The following is a 15,187-nucleotide window of genomic DNA, read 5'->3' as shown; positions in this document are numbered from 1 at the left end:
CTATTCCTGTGTACGACAATGGGAATAGGTTATTTGCTACCGGAAATATATTTCATTTCATAAAAATCAGAGATATCTCATAATGTAAAAATGAGGATATCAGATGCTGGGGGTGGGGGGGGGGCGGTTTGCACGATTTGCTAATGCATTACTGATTGATTAGATTTTTGCAAAGTGAAGTTTTTGTATCAGACAGCCTGAAGGAAGATAAAAGTCACCCTATTGTAATAAACCTAGTTGTACTACTTTGTTCAAAAGCTGAAAATTGTATGGCTGAGCTTAGTTTTGGCAAATCATCAAACAGCTCTCAGCAGACTTATTAATAGAATTTTGCAGGGGAAGAAATTGATGAGGTTATACAAAGAATTAATAGCAGAATGAGGAAAAAAATTTAGGACTCCAGAGCCTTATTTCTGGAGAAAAACTGCTTATCGTATACTTGGAAAGTGGTGTCTCACCTTTGTTAAAAAAAAAAAAAAAAATGTCTGGTTAATTCAGTAGTTAATTTTCAGTCCAGTAAAAAGAAAGAAGGCACCAAAATGTCACCAGCTAGAGTCAAGGGTCACAGTGATGAAGACAAAAGAAAATCAGCCATTACAGCTTGAATCTGTGACCACTGGGGACCCTCCAAATCTGCTGAGTGAGTGCCCCTGGAAGGACTTGGACAAAGACAGAGGATAAAGGAAAACGAGCTCCTTGAGCACAAAGGTAGGTCTCCCTCGATTTATATCTTCATGACCTGGGGAAACAACAAGCACTAAATAAATGCTTGTTGAAGAAACAGATCGATGATTTATCATGCTTTACAATTTAAACTTTAAATATCAGAATAAAATTTTTGACAGGATGATTAGCCAACAGAATAATTCAAGGGTTTATTAATAGAGGAGAAATTGAAGGGAAATAGTTTAAAACTCGAATGAGTGTTTTTCAGCATCGTGAGATCTTGTAAGAAAGAATGAAGATCTATGATATGAGAGGAGAGAGAAGAAAGAAATCAATTTCCCTATTTTTTCAGGTTATTTAAAAAGCTAGTTCAAAGTTATCATTCTCTCTCCTCTCAAATTAGTATAATTTTGAAAGAACTCAGTCATCTTTCAAAGTACAAGTTTATAACTCTTATTACATTAAAATTTGCTTAATTAAAATACATTTCCATTTCCAAATTACTTTCAGAAAACTATGAATTCAGATTCTTTAATAAAGAAGTCTGATTCTTTTGTTTTATTTTAAAATAATCTGCCTACCAATTTAAAATGTCAGATAAAACGCATGTGAATAAAGTAAAATTAGAAAAGACAGTTTACTAAAATATGATAGATAATGAAAATTTGTATCATCTCCAGCTTGTTTTTTTCCCAAATGTCCATTTTATATGATCAGTTATATTTATATATAGCACTATATCTTACCTGTAGGCCATACAGCTAAGATAATAAGTGAACTGAGTCTTTTCATAGACTTTATATGCTGTTTCTTTTTGCTGTTTTCTAATGCCAATGCCACACTGAGCCAGACCATTCCAGAAATCAGTTAGTGATAATTCAGAAATGAGGACCTTAGCTACTGCAGGCACTGGGGTCAGAGGCATTTAAAATCAGGCAGTGTTACCTGAATTTAAATATCAGTTTAGGAAGAACTTTAACTAATCTAATTGAAAATTTAAGGAATCAAAACTATTTTTAATACTCACCCATAAAACATGATCTACACAGGTAGCTTGCTTCCTATTTGAACAGCTCAGATATGTCAAGGAAACTCCCTGCAGAGTCAGAGATGGACCAGTGAGCTGACCTGGGACCTGGCTCATTCTCTGTGTCCTCTGATCACAGGAGTAGCTAACAGAGCATGAACTCATGCCTGCACCCCACCCACTATAACCTGCAAATATCACCCCTCGATTTTTATTACAGAATGAGATTTTTTTCTTTCTTCAAATTGTGTTTGTTTTCAAAACAAAAATTATTAGTTTTCCTTTTTCAGGACTTACTACATGCCGGGCACTGTGATAAGACCATTAAATTCATCACCTCGTTTAATCTTCCCCTTGGCACTGTCGACAGGTTATTATGCCCGTCTTACAGAGGAACCTGAGGCCTGTTAAGATTGTTATTTGGTCAAGTTATTTGCCAACAGCTGTTTTCCCCCTAAAATAAGTTTTTGGGATTGGTTTGGATCTTGGAAATGTCCTGAGTCTTTAGAGGAGAATTGATTTGGTTACACCAGGATGGACTCCATTCTTACTGCTGGATATGTCAACTGTTTGACTTCAGTCTAAAACTTTACCTGGCCTTCACTTTACTGGCTGTCCACTCTAGTTTATCAAGTCAAATGTGGGTGTATTATAAAAACCAGGATTTAAGATCTTTAGAATGAATAGCAGAAATCTGATTCTGGATGTCACAGGATATTTCCCACTGGTTGGAATTAAAAGGAGATCCCAGGATACCCTGCCTTCTCAGAATCATGAATGTACCGGAGATGCTCACAGAAAGACAAAGGCAGAGGTTGGAGAAACAGCTTGAGCTAAACCAGCCCATGGTTGAGGGGGGAGGTAGGAGCAGAAGAGAAATGATGGGCACTGAACAATTCTATTGTACTATTTTGTTCGTATGCAAATATACCTTGGGTTCTAGGTTATCTCTCTCTTCTAATTGGTAACATTTCATATTGACCCAATGTGCTTGCATGTAGAGTTTAAGAAGACCATGTTATAATGGCAGTGCATAGGACGGGGGTGGCTGAGGGGTCAGATCAGGAGAGTTGGAGCGAGGCCCAGGTCAGTGACTAATTAGCTGGGGTGACCTTGAGCAGGTCTCATAATATCTATGGACCTTACTTTCCCATAAATCAGTAAACATTACATCATCTTCAGGGTCCTTCCCAGCTTTATGATTCTAGAACTCCATAGCTGTTTTTTATTTAGATTTGTCTTTCTTGGTTGTTAGTTTATCCACTCTATGCTCTCATGGCAGATACTAAGTTTCTATCTGTACCTGTCATGCTGCTAGTATTAGAAATGGCCACATACACAACACTCACAGACCCTGGACACATACCAATATAAAATACCAAATTCTGCCACCTGTATACATGAAAAAATTAGACCACGTGGATGCATAAATTGGTAGTAGGCTAACAATTATTAACTTTAGAATATTTGTTGGTTTATAAACCACATCTGAGGATTTCCATAATCCTATGGAGTACATATTATCACATTACCTAAACAAAGAAACTGAGATTCAGAGACATTAAATAAACATGCCAAGACTACTCAAGCCATAAAAGACTGTTCCATTAGTTGACCATATTCTTCTAACAACAAATTAATTTCTTCCACCATATCATGTTTTCAGTGGCACAAACATAATTGCATTTGTGTAATTTGGATTCAAGAGTGCAAGATAAAAGAAACAGTTATGGAAGTTGTATTTCCAGGTTATAAGAAGCCAGAAATCTTGTCTGCAGCCAGTAGTCAGTGAAGGACACCACCGGGATTTCATCAGTCATCAGAGGGGTTTCCAAAAAAATGTTTTCTGAAATAACATGCAACACTACTGAGGACACCGGGTTTATTTCCAGCAGAGTTGAAATGACAGACATTTCTGCTTTTTCCTGGTAAGATCCCTAAGCATATAGTGAAAACCAGAAGATCTAAAGCATGTGATGGTGATGACACATTTATTATGACCCCTTCCTTGGACTTCATCACTGCAAGATGAGGGGGAAGAGGGGCAAGATGTGGAGGAAGCGGAGAGTTAACAAAGAGTCAATCAGAGGAGGGAGACGCTGACTGCTCAACAATAGGAAAACAACTGGTGCACAGGGAAAAGCGCACGCTGGGAGCTAAGAATCCAATTGCGCTGCCAAGCACCCTCCCTCCCACGAGAGACACAAACCAGCCCAGCAGACTTAACCCATTCAATATGGTTGCATTTGCTGTCTTCTGTTAATGGCTGTAAAGAAAATTGCATCACCAATCTTTCTTTAGAAGGTTCTTTAAGAGATACAAAATTTAAAGAGAAGGAGTATCCCTTTGAAATCTCCTCTTGATCATGAAGAGTGGTTTGAAGTTGTCCTGGAAAGCCTTGTAAAATTATCCCCAAAAGGACACCCAAAGTGAAGGTGCCCTGGCTGCAGCAGACGTGTCTGTTGGTATCAGCTCAGCACAGCCACACTCTTTTTCCTCACTGTTTCAGACAGAATTTTGGCCAGAAGATTTATTTTCCCAAAGAAGAGGCAGAAAGACAACAAACCAAGTTAAGATGATGCAAGAAAAGCCCTTAAAGAGATTCATTTGTACTAAATCGGTAATGAGGAAGAAAATGTTGCTTTAAAAGCCTTGCATAGAGCTTCTTACCCCCGGCAAGCTTGTGGATAGAGATAATCACCTCCAGCTGACCCATAATTACCTAGTTTGGATGGAGTCCACTCCGATTATGTACCGCCAAATGGATTTAACTGAAATTCAGATTTTCTAAAAATAAAACCAGCTAACGACCCAGAGCAAAGTAACAGTCTCTGGATGATTCATCATAAAGACTAAACTTAGCTGGATTACCATGTCTGCTTGCCAGAGCAGTTGCTGTCTTGTTTTCATGGATATGAAATTTCATCTTCCTCTAAAATGCTTGAAAATCAGCAATTCTGGTGAAAGCCACATGTATCTGGGAGACTGAAAGACAGCTTTCTGAACAAAAACTGGCCCTCTGGCCAGAGTCTAGGGCCATGATCACAGCAAGCAGTGCAGATAGCAGATGCGATGGCTCAGCCACACTACATGGAGAAGGAAAAGCGCCATCGCACTAATGCAAGAAAAGTCCATTACCCGTAAGACAGAAGATAGCACGTACTGACTTACCACTGTGAGCAAGACTCAACTACACTGGGAGGGGAGCTCACACTAGCGAAGACACAGCCCTGCCCTGAGGGAGCTCCTATGGTAATCAAAGACACAAAGGAGAGTGGAGGAAAGTGAGCTGTGAAAAGAGAACTACATGGAGGCTCTACTCTGCTGGGTGAATTAGGACAACCAGAAAAAGGGAATAATACTAGAATAATAACATTATTCTGAAAGGACACACTCTTTTGTAAGTAAAAACGCCCTATACAAATGTTAGTTTCCACTTATCAGAAAAGATGACAGAAATGTTTACTGAGGGCTTGATGTCTCCTGTGTTTGATTCCTCTTTGCTACCTTCTTTCTGCTCAGTTCCCTTTGCTGGCTCTTCCTGGGCCCAGACAGGGTAGAAACATCTATCCGGGTGCTTGGCAGAGCATAGTGACTAAAATAATGTTCAGTCTAGAGCAGGGTGCTAGAAACCTTAAGACAAGCAACATTTTAAAGCACTGTCACTAACAGGAGTGTTCTTCAAAAACATACTGTCGTTCTTTTGTTACTGGTCCCTGGTGTTAACTTCCAAAAGTAGGGGGAAATGAACAGATTTGACGAACAGGTGCTTGCGTTGGAGAGGAGACGAGAAGGATCTCAGTTTGGTCCACTGCCATTCCATTAATTGAACACAGCACACCCTACCTGCACTCATTGACCCAGATCCCTCTTTCCAAGGATAGCCATCCTGCATGACAAAGTCCTGCTTTGCTGTTGATCCAGGGTTGAGATTAGCCAGCCACCTGTGGAACTGTCACAATTAATGAGCTGGTATCTACAAACCCAAACTGGGGGGTGGGAGGGGATCCCTCTAAGATTTATGAGACAAAGGCCTAGCATAATGGACAGAACAAAGAAAATGTTTTCTTAGGTTGTTTGTAAATAAATCAGGAATATTTATGTATTATCATTTCATTGTCAATTTTCATATGTGAAAAGTGATAGGTATCATTTCAAAAATTTATTGAAATGGGTTTCCAAAGGAAGGGGCCACCTTCTGCTTGGCTTCTGCTGTCAATGTTTAGGAAGACGAGTTCTGAAGCAGGGACAGTTTTCTTCCACTTTAGACATTTTTTCATTTGAGATCCCAAACATTCAGATCTTTACAATTAACATTTCGAATCCGGTTATTTAAAAGGTAGTGGAAACCTAACTTAGTGGGAAAACATAGAGCTGGAAAGTCAAATTGTATTTCAGCTCACCAATTTCTCTCTGACTGACAAATATTTATCGAGTCATTAAATAAATCTTGAATGACCTTGGGCAAGACGCCTAAGTTTCTCAGCCTCAGTTGCCACATCTGTATGAAGGGGATGGTAATATTTGTTCCACTATTTTACCTCTCCAGGCTGTTGTGAAGACAAATGTAGGATATTTGAGAACAAAGTGTCCTTCAGAGTAAATGTTTCAACTAAGTTTTTCAATATTTTTAGTGTGGAAAAATTTGCACCTATCACAGGTAAAGGAAGCGCTGTTGTCCATCCTAGCCTGAATTTTCCAATCTGACATGCTTCTAATGTAGTGGGGGGAAAACGCTGTTAAAAAATACTAAACCCTTCTCTGAGAGCTCTGAATAATAAACCAAAGGCTATATGACCTTCCAGCCCTTAGAACAGCATGAGGAAAGGCCATTTTATAAGGCAGAGGAAACACGGTGTCATGAGTATATGAGTAATGATAGAATCCAAGGACATTTTATTTTCAACGACACTGTGTGCTCTCTCTCTGCTTTAGCAAAGGCCTACCACTTATCACTCTAATAGAGTAGGTGAATTATTCCCCAAAATGGAACTTCACTGTGACATTTCCAGGAGGCTACAAAATACACAGGACAGAAAAACAAGTAAGAAAGATCCTACCGTCTGAGATGCCATGTCAACATAATTCACTGTAGGACTTGCTCTCTCACCATCACTTTGACAGTATCCAGGATGCAGAGCTATGTGTCAACCCTCCGTAGCGACTATGTTTCCTGTTCCATTTGCAAACACCCAGAACAGTGCTGGGCCATAGTAAGTGATCAATTAAAACTCATTGATATTGAATCTGTCTTACACCTCCCTCATTAACACATATCTTATGTTGAATGTCCATTCTGAATGATCAAATTTCATTGTTCATTCAAAGAACTTTTCACACACTGGAAATCTGAGAATTTAATATCCACAAAGGACGTGAAATCAATAGACTTGAACAGAGACTTTATCTGTGTTCTGGAAAGGAGAGCTGCAAACTAGACCACTTAATCACTTCTGTGATCCAACCTCACAAGGAAGAACTCCTCCCACGGATCTAAAAGAATGACCAAGAAACAGTGCAGCTGCCACCTCTTCTCAGAACCTGAAGGTCATGGTCTCTGACCACTCAGTGCTCAATGATAACTGAGTGACTGCTCTAATGACAGCCCCAAAACAGAGACAACAAGTGCCTCTGGACTAGATGTAAAGATTCGATTTCTTATTTAACTGTCCTCTTCCCAACAGATGCCCAGGTCTTTCATCTAGTTTAAAATGCTGGGTTTTTATAATATATAGCTTGATTTTATTCGGAGTTTTTGTTGTTTTGTTTAGTTGTATTTTAATTGATGCCTTCTCTTATATTGACCATTTACGAAATGTCCATCCCTGTTTGTACTATTGACTTTTATATTAGCATGTCTGGATTTTATTATTTACAGTTTTGAGACACTAATAAACATCAAAAGTAAATCTCCATTAAAAAATTTCATAATAACATCGATTTCTTGATCTTGATGTAAACACAGGAGAATGTCTTCCCGAAATCCATCAAGACGTGATGGATTTTGTAGGGTGAAGTATGAGAGAACTGCTCAAAACTTATGACAAATAAAGCACCAGAATGCCACTGCCCTGCAATCAGGATTCATTTGCAATGCACAGTGGGCTGAGCTGACATTAGAGGACCTTTCTGAACTGACCGTCTACAACTCAGGAGCATTTCTCAAGGTGTCGAATGCAGATTAAGAAAAATCCCTGAGAAAACCAGAAGCAAACTCACCACCACTTCTCAGTGCTTGCTAGTTTAAGTAAGACAATGACTCAGTGGACGATTTTAGAGGTTGCCTCATGTGGATCAGCATGAGCAGCGGCACTGAAATTGTAGTTCTCATGAATCTGGAGGTTGAGATGGAAATATCTGAACAAACCACCAGCAGTGTTTGACAGGGTGGGGAAGTAGGGTCTAGCTTACAAACATTTAATAAGAAGTCTTACCCCCAGGGTACTAAGACTATGTGGTTTTATCCTGTGTTTGCAATTTAGACTTTGATGGGGTTTAGAACAAGAAAGCAGAAGAGCCTTTCCCCAAGAAGCGTGAGACGGGGAGGTGTGGCTCCAGGATACTGTGCAAATTTAACCTGCAGACCCTGACTAGTTTCCATGCTTCGCCTGTCCTTTCTCATTCTTTCCAATTTGGTTTTTCCTGCTTATCTTCCTGACCCACGTCTTTAATATCATGCTGTTACAGGCTCGTATCCTTTCCTTCCTTGTGACCAGATGTTTACTGATCACCAACCATGTTCCAGGCACTGGATTAGACTCCAGGGCATAGAAAAATGCAAAAGACAAGTTCCCCCAGTGTCAAGAGGTACGGTCCAGGGTAAGGGTCATCTCCATCAGTCCTCACAAAACCCTGGGCAGTACGTATTATTTTCCCCTTCACAAATGAAGAGACTGGAAGTCAGAAAGGTTAGGGAATGTGCCCAAAGTAACACAGCCAAAAGGAAGCACAGATGAGCCTGAGCCAAGGGTCAGCCCCTTAGCATCTCCAAAACTCAGCCCCCTGGATCCCCTCCTCATTCTGCCCTCATTCTGTGCTTAGTACTTCTTCATTCCTTCTTCTATTCTTAACCCCATAACCATTGCCCTTCACTTTTCCCTTCAGAGAAGGCAGAAAATTATTTTTAATTGATAAAAGTCCATGAGTTTTCAACCCAGTTGTTGAAAGCCCTGTGAAAAGAACAAGACTCGGCGTTGGTCCAGCCTTCCACGGATGATTGTAAAACCAGACCTCAAAAAGACACGGAGAAAATTACACATTCCTTCAAGGATTGCTGCCTAGTTTCCCTTTGGCCTGTCTGATCTTTTTGAGGTTTATGAGTGTGGGATTGGACCCTGATTCCTAACTCAAAGCCTTCTGGTACCTTCCCTGGCCACATTATTAAGAACTAAAATATGCTTTACTAAAGCAGAGCCAACATAGAATGGACCGGGTAAAGAGAGGAGGAGAGAGAGAGAGGAGAGGAGAAAAGGAAGGAAGGAAGAAAGGACGGCTACCTTCCCTGAAGACAGACTAGAAGGCCTTCATTCATGTGTCATGCAAGTTTGCTGTTAACCAACCAGTGTGTCATCATTAAAAGAACTTTCTAGAAGAAAGCAAGGGGTGGGGGAAAGGAAGACTATGAATTTATTTGCCACCAAATTAATGAAACAAATAAATAAATATAAATAATAAAGTAAAATAAGATCAAGGTACCATTCCAAAGGAGAGGGGAAATAAATCCCTCTCTTCGAATCAAACTGTGTGGGAAAACAATCCCGTTGGAAACAAACAGGCCTAGAACAGAAAGTGATAACTTGGGAATCAGGACCAGAGAAAAGAGCAGAAACCAGCAAAGCTTCCAAAGTAATGAGACTCAAGTGTGGGATCCACAAGCCCCTAATCAATACCTAACATCTCTGATTAATGAGGCCTTGGCAAAGGAGTCCAACTTCTCCATATCACCAAGGCCCAGTTGGGAAAGATGTGAATATCAATCCAAACAAGACGACAATGGAAAGGAATCAAATTTCAGCTGCTTCTCAGTATCAAATAAAGGCAGTTTACAGAAGGAACTGAGGCCTTCCCACCCTCTTCCTCAGTAAGAAAAGAACAAAGCCACGAAAAAGAGTTGACGTGTGAAAAGTTTCTGTCCACAATCCCAAACCACACTAGAAACAAAACTTTCCACCAGGACCGGAGTCTAGAGGTAGAATAAAAACAAACGGCGACAAAACCTTATCTCCAATTCAACCTGCAACTAAATAAATGACAAAAATAGAATGCTTTTAATAGCAGATTGCAAAGTTCTCCCCCTAACGCAGAGCTTTTAAGAAGTCATTGCTTTTCTGGCAACCACTCTAATCTAATTAGATATCTTTTACCTTACTTCTATCTGGACTTATCCTAATTACAGCTATAAGCAAATGCAAATCAATCCATTTTACAGCCATAAATAAACCATTTAAGACTTACTCTGAATTTTTAATAATTTTGGTTCTGGAATATATATTTGGTTGACAGAATTTGCAGCAAATCATATGTAGAGAGGAGGAAAGTACTTTATCTCCATCAAATAACATCAGTACATCCATTTGTTATTTTTTAAACGGTGACAGCAAAATCAATTCTGAGGGGCGAAAGGAAAATGAGATTCTGAATTTCTCACCGTAGCTTCTGGTTCCCCTTGACACACTAATTAGTCTCCCACCCTCTTTTCTTATGCCTTACAGGATGTTTGCCTGGAGGAAAAATGAAACTGGCAAAACACAAGAGTAGCAGTGACTAATGAAAAGGACAAGAGAGAAGTGACAATTCTTTTGAATGGAGCCATTAGCTCCATGCTGCAAGTTCAGGCTCCAAGTCTCAATATTCTAGCATTCTCACTTGTTTACAGAAATTCCTATTTCTATAGAAACTGTAGACTCTACATAGCTTCATCATTGATAGTTTGGTATTTGTACAATTAAGGATGGCATATTCTTTCTGTATCACTTCTCAAGACTGTTATTGCTCTTCTCTGAGACTCGAGAGAAGAGACATAAAGGACACTGCCTTCTTACCACCATCATCTTGTGGCATTTGGAAGAAAATACTTTTTTTATTTGAGGAAGATGAGCCCTGAGTTTACATCTGCCTCCAATCCTGCTCTTTTTTGCTGAGGAAGATTGGCCCTGAGCTAACATCTTTGCCCATCTTCTTCCATTTTATATGTGAAATGCCTGCCACAGCATGATTGATAAGCCATGTGTAAGTCCACATCCGGGATCCAAACTGGTGAACCCTGGGCTGCCGAAGCAGAGCACACAAACTGAACTGCTATGCCACCAGACTGGCTCCAAGTAAATCTTTTAAAAGTTTTGAATATCAAGTATAAATGACAGCATAATTCCCTGATAGCTTTAAAGAACAGTTGTCTGCACAGTTTGTGGCCAAAATTTGATATTTTAAAAATAACATAAGGTAGGATTTTATTTTAGTTTTTTAATTAATTTATTTTTTTAAACTTTTTTTTTATTGCACTGACATTGGATTATAACATTATATAACCTTCAGGTGTATGTTGTGATATATTTCTAATTCTATGTCAATTACATCATGTTCACCACCCAGAGACTGATTATATCCCATCACCACTCATGTGTCTAATCACGCCTTTCGCCCTCCTCTCTCCCCCATTCCCCTCTGGTAATCACCAATCCAATCTCTGTTGCTATGTGTTTGTTTGTCGTTGTTTTTACCTTCTACTTATGAGTGAGATCATACGGTATTTGACTTTCTTCCTCTGACTTATTTCACTTAGCATAATACTCTCAAGCTCCATCCATGTTGTCACAAATGGCCAGATTTCATCATTCCTTATGGCTGAGTAGTATTCTGTTGTGTATATATACCACATCTTCTTTATCCATTCATCCCTTGATGGGCACCTAGGTTGCTTCCAAGGCTTGGCCGTTGTGAATAATGCTGCAATGAACATAGGTGTGCATGTATCTTTACACATTTGTGTTTTCAAGATCTTTGAATAAACACCCATCAATGGAATAGCTGGATCACATGGTAGGTATATTATTAATTTTCTGAAGAAACTCCGTACTATTTTCCATAGTGGCTGCACAAGTTTGCACTCCCACCAGCAGTGAACAAGGGTTCCCTTCTCTCCACATCCTCTCCAACATTTATTGTTTCCTGTCTTGTTAATTATAGCCATTCTGACAAGAGTGAGGTGATATTTTGTTGTAGTTTTGATGTGCATTTCCCTGATAGCTAAAGATGTTGAATACCTTTTCATGTGCTTGTTGGCCATCTGTATATCTTCTTTGGAGAAATCTCTGTTCAGATCTTTTGCCCATTTTTTAATTAGATTGTTGGGGTTTTTTTGTTGTTGAGCTGTATGAGTTCTTTGTATATTTTGGATATTAACCCCTTATCTGATATGCGGTTTGCAAATATCTTCTCCCAATTGTTAGGTTGTCTTTTCATTTTGTTGATGGTTTCCTTTGCTGTGCAGAAGCTTTTTAGTTTGATGTAGTCCCATTTGTTTATTTTTTCTTTTGTTTCCATTGCCTATTCAGACATGGTACTTGAAAATATGCTGCTAAGACCAATGTCAAAGAGTGTACTGCCTACATTTTCTTCTAGAAGTTTCATGGTGTCAGGTCTTACATTCAAGTCTTTACTACATTTTGAGTTGATTTTTGTGCATGGTGTAAGGTAATGGTCTACTTTCATTCTTTTGCATGTGGCTGTCCAGTTTTCCCAACACCATTTATTGAAGAGACTCTCCTTTCTCCATTGTATCCTCTTGGCTCCCTTGTCAAAAATTAGCTGTCTGTAAATGTGTGGGTTTATTTCTGGGCTCTCAATTCTGTTCCATTGATCTGTGTGTCTATTTTTGTGCCAGTACCATGGTGTTTTGGTTACTATAGCTTTGTAGTATATTATGAAATCAGGAACTGTGATACCTCCAGCTTTGTTCTTTTTCCTGAGCATTCCTTTGGCTATTCACCGTCTTGTTCCATATAAATTTTAGGATTCTTTGTTCTATTTCTGTGAAAAATGTTGGAACTTTTATAGAGATTGCATTGAATCTATAGATTGCTTTAGGAAGTATGGACATTTTAATGATGTTAATTCTTCCAATCCAAGAGCATGGGAAGAGAGTGATGTCAGCATCATGGCAGTGTGACCTTGCCCAGGACTCTCTCCCTGCCAACATACAATGAATAAAGGCATCCATACTCCAACAGAGGACATCCTAACAACACAAAAACATTAGAGAGACATGCAGCCACACAACAGAGGGCAGAGAGGCTGGAGCCTCCCTCGGAGGAGCTAGAATGGGGTAAGAGAGAACTTCGCTCCCTCCACTAAAGACTGCAGTCACTGCCACGGAAGGCTCCACGAGGGAAGGAGTGGGGGGGGGTCGCACATTCACAGGAACATCAAGGACTCCCTAGGGCCGTTGCAGCCTAGAGGGAACCCCTCTAATGGGGCAAAAGTTTTTGCAGGGGGTGACCTCATCAAGCCAAGACCTGAGGAGACCAGATAGTGAGAGCAGAGTAAGAAAGCCTGGAGAGCACAGAGGAGGAAGCACCCTCACCCCACCCGCCCAGCGCAGCTCCACTACCTGGGGTCTTGGCTGAGGGTGGAGGGCTCAGAATATGTGGCTCTTGACCCCCACCCAGTGGCAATAGGCTGTAACTGCAACCAAATAATATCAGGCTGAGAAAGGCCTGACCTTCCATCAGAAACTACATCAAATCTCCAGACCAGAGAGAAAACAATGAGCACCCAGAACTCAGTCCAGAGGACACAGAAATACGTAATCTAAATGACAAGGAATTCAAAATAGCTATCATCAAAAAATTCAACAAGGTAAAAGAGAATGTAGAAAACAATTCAACAAGTTCAGGAGCTACTTCACAAAAGAGATTTAAACCATAAAGAAGGGTCAATCAGAAATATTAGAGATGAAAGACACAATGGAAGAGATAAAACAAAATACGGATTCCCTGAATGCTTGTGTGGACATCATAGAGGAGCGGGTCAGCATAATTGAAGACAGACATGTTGAAATGCCCCAGAAAGAGGAAGTTAGAGAACTAAGACTAAAAAGAAATGAAGAAAGTCTCTGAGAAATATCTGACTCAATGAGGAAATGCAACATAATAATTATAGGTATTCAAGAAAAAGAAGAGAAGGAGAAGGGAGCAGAAAGCATTTTCAAAGAAATAATAGCAGAGAACTTCCCAAACCTGGGGAAAGAGAGGGAAATCCATGTGGAAGAGGCTTCCAGATCTCTTAGATTTGTCAATGTAAAAAGACCTACTGCAAGGCATATAGTAGTAAAACTGGCAAGAATGAATGGAAAAGAAAGAATACTAAGGGCAGCAAGGCAGAAGAAAATAACCTACAAAGGAACTGCTATCAGGCTTTCAGGGGATATCTCTGCAGAAACCTTACAAGATAGGAGAGAATGGAATGACATATTCAAATATTTAAAAGACAAAAATCTTCAGCCAAGAATACTCTATCCAGCAAAAATATCCTTCAGATATGATGGAGAAATAAAAACTTTCCCAGACAAACAAAAGCTAAGGGAGTTTGTAGCCAGGAGATGCCCCCCTACAAGAAATCCTCAAGAAGGCCCTCATACCTGAAAAGAAAAGCAAAGGAGAAAGGGGTCACAAAACACAGAATAAGGAGATAAATAGGTAGACAGGATCAGATTAGGATAACAAATACTCAAGTACAGCATTAAGCTAACGAGAAGGAAAACACCAAAACCAAATATAATCCTGTCATTTTAACCACAAACTCACAACACAAGATGGAATCACATATGAGAAAAACAACTTAGGAGGGCAAGAGGGAAAGGACTGAGTCAGTTTAGACTAAGGAAATAAGAGGACATCAGAAAATGGGCTATCTTGTACACGAGATTCTGAATACAAAATTCAGCATAACCACTAAACTAAAAACCAGTACAGAGACACAAAGAAATAAATAAGGAGAAAACAAAGAAACGCATCATTAAAAAACTACATAGAAAACAAAGAACATGGAATATCTTTCCATTTCTTTGTATCTTCTTCAATTTCTTTCAACAATGTTTTATAGTTTTCAGTGTACAGACCTTTCACCTCTTTGGTTAAGTTTATTCCTAGGTATTTTATTCTTTTTGTTGCAATTGTAAATGGGATTGTATTCTTAATGTCTCTTTCTACTACTTCACTGTTACTGTATAGAAACACAACTGATTTTTGTATGTTGACTTTGTATCCTGCAACATAAATGTATTCATTTATTATTTCTAAAAGTTTTTAAGTGGATTCTTTAGGATTTTCTGTAGATAAAAGCATGTCATCAGCAAATAGTGACAGTTTCAGTTCTTCCTTTCCAATTTGGATCCCTTTTATTTCTTTTTCCTGCCTGATTGCTGTGGCTAGGACTTCCAATACTATGTTAAATAAGAGTGGTGACAGTGGGCATCCTTGTCTGGTTCCTGTTCTG

General features: G+C 39.4%; 1 long non-coding RNA gene across 1 annotated transcript in view; it reads left to right on the top strand.

The window, feature by feature from the left end:
- Positions 1-232: 232 nt before the first annotated feature.
- Positions 233-15,187, top strand: part of LOC139045022 (uncharacterized) — a 156,130-nt gene continuing 141,175 nt past the window's right edge. The window contains exon 1 of the long non-coding RNA XR_011502563.1: positions 233-708. This is a non-coding gene — a long non-coding RNA (uncharacterized lncRNA). The remainder of the gene's footprint in view (positions 709-15,187) is intronic.

This window comes from Equus asinus, chromosome 1 (assembly GCF_041296235.1).
Source record: "Equus asinus isolate D_3611 breed Donkey chromosome 1, EquAss-T2T_v2, whole genome shotgun sequence".
NCBI classification, from domain to species: domain Eukaryota; kingdom Metazoa; phylum Chordata; class Mammalia; order Perissodactyla; family Equidae; genus Equus; species Equus asinus.
The sequence above is the reverse complement of the archived record's forward strand: the minus strand, read 5'-3'. Positions and strand labels throughout refer to the sequence as shown.